The following is a 14,318-nucleotide window of genomic DNA, read 5'->3' as shown; positions in this document are numbered from 1 at the left end:
TTTATGTGTGAGGGGAAATAACACAGAGCCCAGGGACACTGCAGACACATCCTGTACTCTCACCACTACATGCAGCGTGCTTGTATGAGGTGACATAATGCTTCCCTGGTTGCCATAGAACAGCACCGCCCTGCGCAGCTGCAATAGGGAATAAGGGCAGACTGAGCAGGCAGGTTGGGGCTGGGCTATGTGCATGGGAAGGGGAGGAGAGCCTGTGGAGATGGGCTGAGCAGGCTCTGGTTAGGCAGGTTCTCCCTCTTTTGTCTGCCACTGTGTTTTCAAAAAGCTTCAGAAGTTGTTGACTGAAGCCAGTGCTTCACCAGCTGGGACTGGGCGCAGAAGGACAACTTCCTCAGCAGGAGCTCCAGGCACACAAGGAGGCCAGAGGTGAGTGCACTTACTGGTGGAAATCCTCCCACTATATCCACGACTCGTGGGCCCTGCCGTATCCTGGAAAACTGCTTGCTGAGATCCATTCCAGGTATCTAGCCTGACTGCCATTAATGATGGGAGTAATACTCTTTACTTCTATGGTGCCAACCTATTCTGTAGTGATGTACAGACAAAGTAATTGCTTAACCCAGCACTGGGTTCTAGTATATGTCGGCGATATATCCTGCCAGTATATGTATGTATTGGACATGTATGGACTGACGTGTCGTTTTGATAGAGGGGAGTTTATACGTAAAACTTAAGACTGTGTCTAAATTTAAGGAAATAAAATAACATGGTTTACGTTTCAAATATTGAGCGACCCCCCCCCCCCCCCCCATGTTGACGTCTATTATATATCAATCCAACAAGCAGGTTCAATGTATTTGCTAAAAAAAAATGTTGACCTCTGACTTGAATTGTATGCACATGGTTGCCTGCTGTAGCGTGCCCCCCTCACCTGGGTACACACAGAGGCAGGTGGTAACAGGACGCCATGCTGACATTCCTTCCAGCCCTCAGCGGGTCTGTACATGTCATAGGAGGACATCTGCCGCCCCACTCGCCTACTGGGGTCTCCTGCAATTACTCTGTATTGAAAACCAGATTTTGATCACGAGTGTACTATGGGTTTGTGGCCATGTGCGTACCATATGACGCCAGGGTATGAAGTCCTGTATTTTGGGACGGTGAATGTAAAGATCTATAAAAACTATAATACCATATGGTGCATAAAAGAATGAGACCTAACATACGGGTTGTACTCGTAGCATGAAGTATGGTGGTGCCAGTGGTGATACAAATACACGGACTCCTGTTTTATTTGCCACTTTTATTTATTTGGCGTGCACTTGTTGGTTGTTCCATTTTTGGAGCAAAGCCAGGTCACCATATGGACTACAGTAATAAGGGGTTAAGATGTTCGTAGGTAAGTGCTCTGTTCAGATGATGTTCTTCTATAGGTATATATATGTTACTACTCAAGCATTTGTCTGGGATCGACAGAACGGCAATTTTAAATGCTTGTTTGGTGCTAGATGTTGACTGTTTTGTGAATTTAGCATTAGGCTTGTTTCACTCGGCTGCATTTTAGTGTTGGTGTTACGGCCGTCACCCAGACTTTGGTGGTCCTGTGGTGGTAGGACAAGTAAAAACGCCCTGGGTCCAGGTGTTGGAGTAGGGGTCCTCTTACATGGGCCAGAAACAAGCGCCAGTTGACAATTTTCAAGTCAATCTGCGTTAATTCAAGGTGCTTTTCACACAACCCGATGCAAAGGGAAGGGGAACGGATGATCATCATTACAATTGTGCATCCATCGTTCACTTTCACACAGGCCAGGTGCTGCCAGCAAATGTCAGTTTGGTGCCACATGAAAGATTCGATCGCTGGTGAACCAAATGTTTTGCTCGTTTGTCAGGTGATCAGCAGCAACTTTACCCCCGGCCAGTTATCGTTCGTTCCCAGTAAATGTTCTGATCCTTGGCCGGTATATAAGGCTGGTTTCACACTGTCGGCACATAGGATGCTGGGAATCGGTCGGACTGCGCAGCAGTATTTGTCCGGCCGATTCTCAACATCTTTGCTGGGTTTCGGCCAGATCACCGTCAGACCCCATTACAGTTAGGCCTCTTTCACACTGGCGTGTGCGGCCGCAATGCGCGAGCACAGTCCTTGGGGCAGCCGCAGCGGATCGCGGACCCATTTACTTTAATGGGTCTGCGATCCAGCCTTTGCGCAAAAAGATAGGACATGTTCTATCTTTTTGCGGAACGGAAGTACGGGAAGAAACCCAACGGAAGCACTCTGTAGTGCTTCCGTAGGGTTCCGTTCCGCACCATTCCGCATCTCCGGATTTGCGGACCCATTCAAGTGAATGGGTCCGCATCCGTGATGCGGAATGCCCACGGAACGGCGCCCGTGTACTGCGGGCCGCACACGCCAGTGTGAAAGAGGCCTTAATGGGGCCGGACAGCATTGTGGCAGTGACGGATCTGTAAAAACAAGTGTGAAACTAGCCTTAGGGTCTTGACCTAGGCTCAATCCAAATTGCATTGTGGACATTTTCTCAATAGCTTTATTTGACTTCCAGCAGCAGTAATCGGACAATGAAGAAGTCGTAGTAAATTCCAGGTGGTTCTCCTTGAAGCTATTGACAAATCATAGAATGTAAAGGATTTCTCTCCATTCAGAATGCATGGGGATAAAACTGATCAGTTCTTTTCCGGTATTGAGCCCCTAGGACGGAACTCAATACCGGAAAAGAATAACGCTAGTGTGAAAGTACCCTGAGAGATTGTCATGTACTACATTATGTATCGTTTCCATTTGTTAGATTAATCTTGAGATAACCCCTTTAACATTAATGGGGTTATCCCATCTTAAACAATGGGGGAATATCGCTAGGATATACCCCCATTGTCTGATGCAAGGAGAAAGTTGAGGAGGGCAGACTGCGCATGCGCAACCGCCTTCCATTAATTTCTATGGAGCCGCCGAAAAATAGCCGAGCGCTGGCTCGGCTATTTCCGTTGGCCACATAGAAATGAATGGGAGCTGTGGCCGGGCATGCACGGTGCACTCCCGTTCACTTCAATAGAAGAGGCGGGGAGCTGCGCCTGGTAGTGGACTGACTCCGGGAAACCCGGGGTCCTCCAGCCGCAACTCTCCCCTTCTCCGTTCTCCTTGTAGGTGCGGGTCCCAGAGGTGGGATCCGTACCTATCGGACAATGGGGGCATATCCAAGCGATATGCCCCCATTGTCTAAGATGGGATAACCCCTTATGTAAAGCATTTTACAGATATCTTAGTCCCTCCCTGTAGAATCCCCCCCCTTTTTTTTTCTCTTAGTTGCCTGTTGTTTCTTGGAAGCTTGGAGGCACTATTTGTCATTGAGTGCCTTTCCTTCCTCCTTTTCGTTAGGCCTCCTGCACACGAACGTATTTTTTTGCGGTCCGCAAAAACGGGTCCCGTTTTTCCGTGATCCGTGACCGTTTTTTCGTCCGTGGGTCTTCCTTGATTTTTGGAGGATCCACGGACATGAAAAAAAAGTCGTTTTGGTGTCCGCCTGGCCGTGCGGAGCCAAACGGATCCGTCCTGAATTACAATGCAAGTCAATGGGGACGGATCCGTTTGACGTTGACACAATATGGTGCCATTTCAAACGGATCCGTCCCCATTGACTTTCAATGTAAAGTCTGGAGTCCCTTTTATACCATCGGATCGGAGTTTTCTCCAATCCGATGGTATATTTTACCATCGGATCGGAGTTTTCTCCAATCCGATGGTATATTTTAACTTGAAGCGTCCCCATCACCATGGGAACGCCTCTGTTAGAATATACTGTCGGATATGAGTTAGATCGTGAAACCTCATTTCCGACAGTATATTCTAACACAGAGGCGTTCCCATGGTGATGGGGACGCTTCTAGTTAGAATATACTACAAACTGTGTACATGACTGCTCCCTGCTGCCTAGCAGCATCCGATCTCTTACAGGGGGCTGTGATCAGCACAATTAACCCTTCAGGTGCCGCACCTGAAGGGGTTAATTGTGCTATCATCTCCCCCTGTAAGAGATCAGGGCTGCCAGGCAGCAGGGGGCAGACCCCCCCCTCCCCCCTCCCCAGTTTGAATATCATTGGTGGCCAGTGCAGCCCCCCCCCCCTTCCTCCCTCTATTGTAATAATTCCTTGGTGGCACAGTGTGCGCCCCCCCGCCCCCCCCCCCCTTCCTCCCTCTATTGTAATAATTCCTTGGTGGCACAGTGTGCGCCCCCCCCCCCCTTCCTCCCTCTATTGTAATAATTCGTTGGTGGCACAGTGTGCGCCCCCCCCCCTTTCTCCCTCTATTGTAATCGTTGGTGGCACAGTGTGCGCCCCCCATTGGCCCCCCTCCCTCTATAGCATTAACAACATTGGTGGCCAGTGTGCGGCCTCCCATCTAGCCCCCCCCCCCCCCCATCATTGGTGGCAGCGGGTTACTAGCAGTAGTGATTCATACTTACCTGGGAGCTGCGATTTCTGCTTCCGGCCGGGAGCTCCTCCTACTGGTAAGTGACAGTTCATTTAGCAATGACACTTACCAGTAGGTGGAGCTCCCGGCCGGACACGAACATCGCAGCAGCCGGCCCGGTAAGTATGAATCTTCTACTATTGTACTATTGCTAAGTAACCATGGCAACCAGCGTCCTGGTTGCCATGGTTACCGATCGGAGCCCCAGCGATTAAACTGGGACTCCGATCGGAACTCCGCTGCCACCAATGATGGGGGGGGGGGGGGAGATGGGAGGCCGCACACTGGCCACCAATGTTGTTAATGCTATAGAGGGAGGGGGGGGGGGCCGATGGGGGGCACACACTGTGCCACCAACGAATTATTACAATAGAGGGAGGGAGGGGGGGGGGCGCACACTGTGCCACCAACGAATTATTACAATAGAGGAAGGGAGGGGGGGGGCGCACACTGTGCCACCAACGAATAATTAGAATAGAGGGAGGGGGGGGGCCGCACTGGCCACCAATGATATTTAAACTGGGGAGGGGGGGAAGGGTCTGCCCCCTGCTGCCTGGCAGCCCTGATCTCTTACTGGGGGCCGTGATCAGCACAATTAACCCCTTCAGGTGCCGCACCTGAAGGGGTTAATTGTGCTGATCACGGCCCCCTGTAAGAGATCGGGTGCTGCCAGGCAGCAGGGGGCAGTCTTGTACACAGTTTGTAGTGTATTCTAACTAGAAGCGTCCCCATCACCATGGGAACGCTTCTGTGTTAGAATATACTGTCGGTTCTGAGTTTTCACGAAGTGAAAACTCAGCTTTGAAAAAGCTTTTATACAGACGGATCTTCGGATCCGTCTGTATAAAAACTAACCTACGGCCACGGATCACGGACACGGATGCCAATCTTGTGTGCATCCGTGTTCTTTCACGGACCCATTGACTTGAATGGGTCCGTGAACCGTTGGCCGTGAAAAAAATAGGACAGGTCATATTTTTTTCACGGCCATGAAACACGGATCACGGATGCGGCTGCAAAACGGTGCATTTTCCGATTTTTCCACGGACCCATTGAAAGTCAATGGGTCCGTGAAAAAAAGCGGAAAACGGCACAACGGCCACGGGTGCACACAACGTTCGTGTGCAGGAGGCCTTAATGAAATGTTTTTCTCCATTCTCGCCTGCTTTCACTTTCAAAGGTTGTTTCTTGACTTGATGAACTTGAAATTGTAGCATGGACATCAGATCTGGGAAACAATGTTCCAGTAGCCACTGGTCTGCTGAGCCTTCTGAGATAAGGTATCACAATCTCCTGGGGACTGTATACTTTCCATTTGTGTTCTGATGGGGTGGTTCCCTCTCCCACCTTTAGAGGCTTGAAAATGCTTGGGCAGCCAAATCATGAAATTCTTAGTGGATGACATTAAAATTGGTGGGTCTAATGTCTAAAGTAAGAGCTCCTCAATACCTAGAATTTCTAAAAAGTTACAAAGATTGCAAAATCTATTTCATGGGCATATGTTACACCTGGACTACTTACAGATTAATTGGAGTAGCCCTTGCAATCATCACGATCACAATGAGCATCAATCTGATTGTTGCGTGTCTGTCTTAATGAAATTTTACTGATTTGTCGGGAGGAAAGGAGGCAGAACTCCGATACAGACGTCATCATTAGAGCTTGTCATGGAAACCTGCTAATACTTCTGCAATAATTGTGCGCAAGAGTCTTCCACAGTCGCATCAGGGTCTTGTTTCTTGACCTTTCAATGGCCTTGTTGGTTGGGTGGTCCTGTGCCTATGTCTACGCTGCTCAGTAGCAAGGTGAATATACTTTTTTCATCTTGATATACCAGTGTCTGAGATATATCCTCCTCTCAGCTGAGGGTTTGATACTGTTAATCCATGTTGGGAATCCTCTCTGAGCAGCACCACACAGACGAACACCGGCTCCCTTTCTCGTGATCGTCAGGGGTCCCAGTGGTCAGATCTCCACCGATGAGACATAGGTTTTTGTAATGGGGCAACCTCTTTAAGAGACTCTTTGCTACCTCACAATATCCTCCCGACACAAAACATCCTTACTTTCCGAAATGATTTCTTTTTAGCGCCAACAATAGTATATTCATATGTGCAATCAGTAATACAGCTCCAGGCTTATCATGGAGGTAGAATGTAGTGGATGTGAGGTGTGACAGGATGTGGGTGGGAGGGAGAGATGTCACAATACACGCAAGAAAATCACCGACTTGTCCTTGAAAGGTTACTGTACCAGCAGCTGGCTTCTTCCCTGGAGCATGACAACACAAATCAAGATTTTCTTGAGGTCAGAGCAGTGCAAGAATTGTCTGAATGAAGTGTCTGATTTCATAGATTTAATTTTTTTTCAGGATAAGCAGATACTTCGGTTTTATCTTCAATGGTCCACTGTGACCTCATTAGTCTTGTCAAAACTAACCTGACCCGCAGTCCCCTCTTTTAAAAATATAATTCTCTTACATTTGCCCAGCCTGATATATTGTTTTTTTTTTTTTTATCTCTACTTGGCCAAGCAGAGTGTCCATGTATTTGATGCCTCAGATGACAAAAAAAACCTAATTATTGATATAAATGCTTCTATCTACGTAGCAGCTCCGTGGTCTCCAGGCGGCCGGTTTGCAATCATGACTTCCATGAGTCTTCATTAATAATGGAGGTGAATGTAAATGCACACTGCTTCACCTGCTGCAGGACTATTTTTAAGCCAGTAATAAAAGGACGGGAAACCTTATATCCACATTTTCCATTACACGGATCTTGGACCGTCTTCATGATGTGGAATGGTAATATGCAGTTGGTGACTGCCAGCTTATGACTTAAAGGGGTTGTCTTGTTAGTTAAATGTTTCCCCCCCCCAATGCTCAAAACTGTGTAAAATAATAAAAATAAAAAAGAACTCCTACTCATTAACGATCCCCCGTTCTGGGGCTTTATGCTCCATTGCCTATCTCTGCTTCTCCTCAACCAATCACCGGCCACAGTGGAGACCCGCCTCTGCCAGTGGTCATTTCCTGTGTGCCGAGAGGGGCCAGGAAGTAGAGACTGGCGGGGAGGGGAGTGTTATTTATTTCCGTTATTTTTACACTCTTGAGCCTTTTATTTTTTTAAATGTAATTGGCCAGGCAAGTTCTTTAACGAAAGGCCTGGTTAGGAAATGCTGCTGCTACATAACCTCTTGTAAGATCAGTCTCAGGGTTTTATGTTTCAGATTTTGTACTGGAATCGGGTTTTCCCAGAAGCAGACAGATCCTGGACACCAATGCAAAATATATCGTGTACCATTTGTAATACCGGTGTCTTCTTGTGTGAGGGGAGTTTTGCCCCTTTAGGCATCAGTGTGACCGCTACCTCTACATCCATATCGCTAGGCCCCTTTAAATGACCTAGAAGATTGATAACTAAAAAATCTTGTGTATTTTATGTGAATTTATTAGGTGCCAGATTGACATTGATTTTTATGACCACATGACAATATTAATTAAAAGGGCAGAGAACCCTCAAGCAGGGAGAAGACATAGTGACCCCCAAAAGTCACGCCGCCCGCTGCCAACAAAGATAAAAAGCCAACTGGAAGAACGTTGAGTGAGGTGCAGGGGGGAGATGGGTCAGTTTGTGCTTGAAGCTGCTGTCTGAACATGAGCTACTGAAAAGGAGGACATCCCTGCGTCCGTCCAGGCTCCGCACCGGACGGAGGACAGGTAGTCAGAAAACTGGACTGTGTGGCCTAAAACTGGCCGTCTGGTCACCGTAGCATGATGGGACAACCCAGTGTTTTCTATCAGCTGCTGTTTTCCATCTTTTTAGATATATTTGAACTTTTGCATATCTTATTAATATAGACAGCATCTCTCCAAGTATGATATCTGTTTATATGGAACCTAAAGAGTTTTTCAGCCTGCCCACAGACAAGACTTGAAGAAACCTAGCGAAGAACTAGACCACCCACTCTGAGCGGCGTGCAGGCTGTACAACCAGGATGCAGGCTGTAGGTTCCAGGATACAGATATTTACAGTAGGATCCTCGATGGTGTCTTCCTGCATTCGAGGCATCCGTCTCTATCTATACTGATGTGCACAATTTACTTGGTGGCCTGTACCTTTTGGTGCAGTTGGTTCAAATGGACTGTGTGTGTGTGTCAGAACAAGCCCTTAAAGGGGTCGTCCACTCCTCAGGATAGGCCTTCACTATTTGATCGGTGGGGGTCTGACACCTCACACACCCGCCAATCAGCTGTTCTGCATTATCTCTGGTTACTGCAGCATTCACTTTAATGGCAGCATCGCTGCAGTAACTAACTCTGTCCACTACACAACAAATGGCGCTGTGTAATTCCTGCACTGACTTTGACCGGAATTCGCTGCATATGTGAACCAAGCTTAACTTCAATCTGGTAGACATGAACGCGATCCGCAAAATACGGATACCGGCCACGTGCATCCTGCAATTTTCTCACTCCCTTCACTAGAACAAAACGGTCAAGAATAGGACATGTTCTATAACTTATGGAACAGACACACGGATGCAGACACCACAAGGAAGCCATCTGTGTGCTGTCCACGTTTTTCGCGGCCCCATAGAAATGAATGGGACCAAAAATACGGCCTTGTGCATGAGGCCTAACCATGGAAACATATAAATGTGCTTAGGAGATGTATACACAAAACGGTAAGCGTTTTTTTTAAATTTATTTTTATTTTTATTATTTTATTTTTCCCCCAAGTAGATTAATTTTATGTTACATAGATTGATGGGAGCCTAAGGCTATGTTTACATCTTGGTTTCGCGTGAGTGCCATCTATTTTGGTGATGCGCTGGATTTGACAATTCTGTTCCGGGTCGAATAACACTGGTGTGAACACAGCCTTTAAAATTAATAGAACTTTATATAGTATAGTGATTAGAGAGGTGTCCTTAAATCCAGCACAAAACTGAGCAGAGAGAAATCTGATAATTCAGATAATCTGATAGTCCGGCATCTATGGAAGAAACATTAAGCATATCGAAGATTGTCAGTAGGACAAAGGGAGTTTCATCTCTATTTCCATTCCCTTTAGGCTACATGCACACGACCGTTGTATGTTTTTGCGGTCCGCAAATCATAGATGGCGTCCGTGTGCATTCCGCAATTTGCGTAACGGCACGTACAGCCTTTAATATAACTGCCTATTCTTGTCCACAAAGCGCGGACAAGAATAGGACATGTTTTTTTTTTTGCGGGACCACGGAACAGAGCAACGGATGCGGACAGCACACGGGAGTGCTGTCCGCATCTTTTGCGGCCCCATTGAAGTGAATGGGTCCGCATCCGAGCTGCGAAAACTGCGGCTCGGATGCGGACCTAAACAACGGCCGTGTGCATGAGGCCTTAATGAAATGAAGCGCACATCTCATCAGCAGGAGCGCTCTGCATGTTAATGGTTAATGTTCAGCTAAATATAAAGGGTGTAGCCGCACACTAGGAAACCTCCGGCCTTGTGGAGCTGACAGGCGCTGTAATACTGTGGAAAATGTGGAGAATTCATGTATTTGTGCAGCGATAATGAATCTAGAATGTATTATGGGGCTGCAAGAGCTGTCCGCGCTCCAGATAAGAATGACGCTGGGAGGGGTCTTACAGTCTGCGATAAGTCTCCATTTATGTAATATCATTATGGAGTGGGGAATTTCTCACCAGAGAAATGAAAATAAAACTTTGCCTTATTAGGCCTGAATTACTGTAGAAAAAAATATGCAATGGACACTAGTGGGATTATAAGGGTAGGTTCACATGGAGGTTTTCAGGCAGATTTTTCAGCCAAAACCAGAAGTGGTTTCACATGAATCCGAAATATAAAGGAAGGACTCGTACTTCTCCTTCCTGCTGGGTCCACTTCTGGCTTTGGCTGAAAAACCTGCAGGAAAATTCTCCTCAAAACCTCCTCCAAAATACTCAGTGTGAGGCCTCATGCACACGACCGTTGTTTTATTCCGTGTTCGTTGCGCCGTTTTTCGTGATTTTCAATGGGTCCGTTGAAAACTCGGCTAATGCACCGTTTACCATCCACGTCAGTGATCCGTGGTTCCAGTCCGTCAAAAAAATATAACCTGTCCTATTATTTCCATAGCATCATCACGACGGCATACAAGGAGATTGACCCCTGACCTCTGTAGGGGCAGGAACAGAGAAAGGTTAAATACCCTCCTCCCACCACCAACACCAGTGTTTCCTGTCCCTACAGAGGACAGGGCAGAGAAAGGTCTCCCTGTATGCAGGGAGATGAAGCTAAGGAAATGGAACCTGCTTATTTTTTATTTTCCGTTACCTTTGGAAAACGCCGGCATCCAGCATGGCGTCCCCCTGCCCTCCCGCGGTCCAAGTACTAACGCTGGGCAGGGGGTTCAGGGCTATCTCGTCCTGGTTATTCCGGGGCCTGTCCCTGGCGCAGACTCCCTCCTAGCCTAAGGAAAGGGCGATAGCTGGGTGCGCGCCGGCGCATGGAGCGCATGTTTCTGACGTCACGGCCGGCGACCCGGAAGTGACGTCGCGGCGGCAGCGTGGAGCCCAGTTTAAAACCGAGGCATAAACGCTGGTTACCGCCCGTGTCAGAACGCTCCCAGGATCGGTCCCCACTGGTGCGGAACCCTTGCCTACAGAGAGGACGATGTCAGCATCTGAGCGATCCCCCAGAGCTGAGCCACCGGCGCTGCTACCAACTGTGAGTCCCCTTCGGGGGTATTGTTTGTGCAGGTCAGGGAGTCTGTTGATCCCCCTCTCCTGCTGTAATGGGTGGAAGGGGGAAAAAAGAGAGAGAGGAAGTTATTTCCAGGGGCAGCTAGCTCGCCTCTGCTGTCCCCCTCTTGCTCTCTCTCTCTCCCTCTAGTGGAAGATCGATGTACAGGTGGCCAAAGTGAACAAAAAAACATCTCTCCCATTTGAAGATACCTCCCAACTTAAAGATTCAATGGATCGTAAAGCGGACAGTCTTCTCAGGAAATCCTGGGAGGCGTCCATGTTCAATATTAAAACCAATATTGCGGCTACCTCAGTCGCCCGATCCATGTATCTTTGGTTGGGAGAATTGGAAACTCATATTAAGGATAGAACATCTAGGGAACAAATTCTTAGTTCTCTCCCTCTTTTAAAATCCGCCACGGCCTTCCTGGCGGATGCCTCTGCCGAATCAGTCCGATTCTCAGCCAGAGACGCGGCACTTTCCAATGCAGCCAGAAGAGCCCTCTGGATGAAGTGCTGGTCAGGGGACAAGACGTCTAAATTGAAGCTCTGTTCCATACCCTTTTCTGGAGAATATGTGTTTGGCCCGGTGCTAGATAAGATTCTAGAGAAGGCCGCGGACAGAAAGAAGGGGTTTCCGGAAGATCGCCCCTCCAGACGCCGGTATCCTTTTCGCCCCTCCTCGGGTCAAGAAAAAAGCTACAGGGGGAAAGGGAAATCAGGACGTTGGAGCTATCCAAAAGGGGGAAGAGGAAGAGGCCAATCCTTCTCCCACCCAAAATCCTCCGATAAGCAATGACGTCGGGGTGGGGGGAAGACTCTCAAGATTCCTGGGGTCATGGGAATCCATCTCCCAGAACCCCTGGATTTCCAAGGTAGTCGGGGCAGGCTACCAAATAGAGTGGTCTTCAAGACCCCCAAACAAATTTTCACTGACACGGTTCCAAATGAACCTTTGGCAAGGAGTCCAGAAACTTCACTTAATGAATGTAATCTCACCGGTCCCGCCTCCAGAAAGAGGCAGGGGTTTCTATTCAACCCTATTTCTAATCAGGAAGAAAGAAGGCGCTTTTCGGACTATCATAAACCTGAAACCACTAAACAGATTCATCCGTTATCAAAAATTCAGGATGGAGACCCTAGCATCTACAATCCCTCTGCTAAGCAAAGACGTCTTCATGTGCACAATAGACCTACAAGACGCTTATTACCACATTCCCATTCACACCGACTCACAAAAGTTTCTCCGGTTTGCAATCCAGGATATATCAGGAAACGTCCATCACTACCAGTTCAGGGCCCTTCCCTTCGGGATTTCATCTGCGCCAAGAATATTTACCAAAGTAGTGGTAGAGATGGTCGCCTTTGCCCGAAGACAGGGACTTATGATAATCCCTTATTTGGACGATTTCCTTCTAGTCAGCGAAAGTCTCAGCCAAATCAGTTCGAACCTGAAGCTTTTTCTCTCCATCCTAGACGATCTGGGGTGGATCGTGAACAAAGGAAAGTCCGTCCTCACCCCCTCAAGGGAAGTTCGTTTCTTAGGGATGATCCTAGACTCCCGAAGGCAAGCGGTATTCCTACCTCGAGACAAAATATCAGTTCTCCAACAAAAGATCAGGTCCTTTCAAAAAAGAAGATCCTGCTCTATCAGAGAGGCGATGAGTCTGCTGGGCCTGCTAACATCCTGTATTCAGGCAGTTCCCTGGTGTCAAATACACTTCAGACCCCTACAGTCCTGGATCCTGAGTGTCTGGGACAAGTGCCAATCCTCTCTAGATCATCAAGTAAGTCCACCAACTCAGATTCTGCAGTCCCTAAATTGGTGGAAAGACCACGGAAACTTATCTCGGGGAAATCCGTGGCAGAAAACTCCCCAGGTCCAGGTAATAACAGACGCAAGTCTGTCCGGCTGGGGTGCAAAGGTGGGGGATCGTATGTTCCAGGGCACTTGGCCAGATTCGATCAGATCCCAGTCATCGAACTTCAGGGAACTGAGAGCAGTCTGGGAGGTGTTAAAGGTGGCAGAGGGAATGTTGTGTCATCATCACATAAAAGTGCTGTCGGACAACACTACGGCCATTGCCTACCTCTCCCATCAAGGAGGAACGCGGTCCGTAACCCTACAAGCGCTGTCAACAAAAATCTTTGCTTGGGCAGAACAGAATGTGGCCTCGATATCGGCAGTTCATCTGAAGGGAATACTAAATCAGGAAGCGGATTTTCTCAGTCGCCACAGAATCGACCATACAGAATGGTCTCTAAGTCCAGAAATATTCGGGCTGGTAGTAAGGAAATGGGGTATGCCCGACGTGGATCTGTTTGCCACCAGGGCAAACTCAAAGGTGGAAACATTCTGTTCCCTAAACCCCAGGGACAGACCTCATGCCTTAGACGCCTTCGCCATTCGTTGGCATTGGAATCTGTGCTATGCCTTCCCTCCACTTCCTCTAATTCCGAAGGTGGTACAAAAAATTCTTCAAGACAAGGCCACGGTGATTGTGATCGCTCCCCTATGGCCAAAGAGAAGCTGGTTCTCATCCCTCCAAAAATTTTCCCTACAAGATCCATGGCTCCTTCCTGTGCGGGGGGATCTACTCCAGCAGGGTCCAGTTCTACACCCAAACCCGCAGTTTCTGAAATTGGCGGCTTGGATCCTGAGTCCCAAACCCTGAAGCTTCAGGGCCTGTCAGACGGAGTTATTGCTACTTTGAAAGCCTCCAGAAAGAAGGTAACGTCAGCAATTTACCTTAAGATATGGAAACGTTTTTGTTCCTGGAGTGGGGACGAATCGCCACATTTGCGTAAACCCAACATCCAAAGAATACTGGATTTCCTACAGCAAGGTCTGGACCTGGGACTTAGACCCTCTACCTTGAAAGTCCAAATTTCAGCCCTAGGTTGTTTCTTTGACCAAGATATAGCCGGCCATCGTTGGATCAAAAGATTCATTAAGGCGGCGACGAGGCTCCGCCCAACGATCACCGCCCGTGTCCCTTCCTGGGATCTGAACGTCGTTCTTACAGGCCTTACTTTACCACCCTTTGAACCCATGTCTGACTGTCCAATAAAATTATGGTCCTTGAAAACGGCCTTCTTAATTGCGATAACTTCGGCCCGCAGAGTAGGGGAATTACAAGC

The 14,318-nt window shown here is 48.1% G+C and overlaps 1 protein-coding gene across 2 annotated transcripts in view; it reads left to right on the top strand.

Annotated features, from left to right (window-relative positions):
* The first annotated feature begins 184 nt into the window (after positions 1–184).
* Positions 185–14,318, top strand: part of LOC121002061 (MOB kinase activator 2-like) — a 51,028-nt gene continuing 36,894 nt past the window's right edge. Inside the window, exon 1 of one of the 2 annotated variants that reach the window (XM_040433372.1) lies at positions 185–387. The gene's annotated coding sequence lies outside the window, so the exon portion shown is untranslated. The remainder of the gene's footprint in view (positions 388–14,318) is intronic. The other variant, XM_040433367.1, reaches the window with a different exon arrangement.

The sequence above is a fragment of the Bufo bufo genome, chromosome 1 (assembly GCF_905171765.1).
Source record: "Bufo bufo chromosome 1, aBufBuf1.1, whole genome shotgun sequence".
NCBI lineage: Eukaryota > Metazoa > Chordata > Amphibia > Anura > Bufonidae > Bufo > Bufo bufo.
The sequence above is the reverse complement of the archived record's forward strand: the minus strand, read 5'-3'. Positions and strand labels throughout refer to the sequence as shown.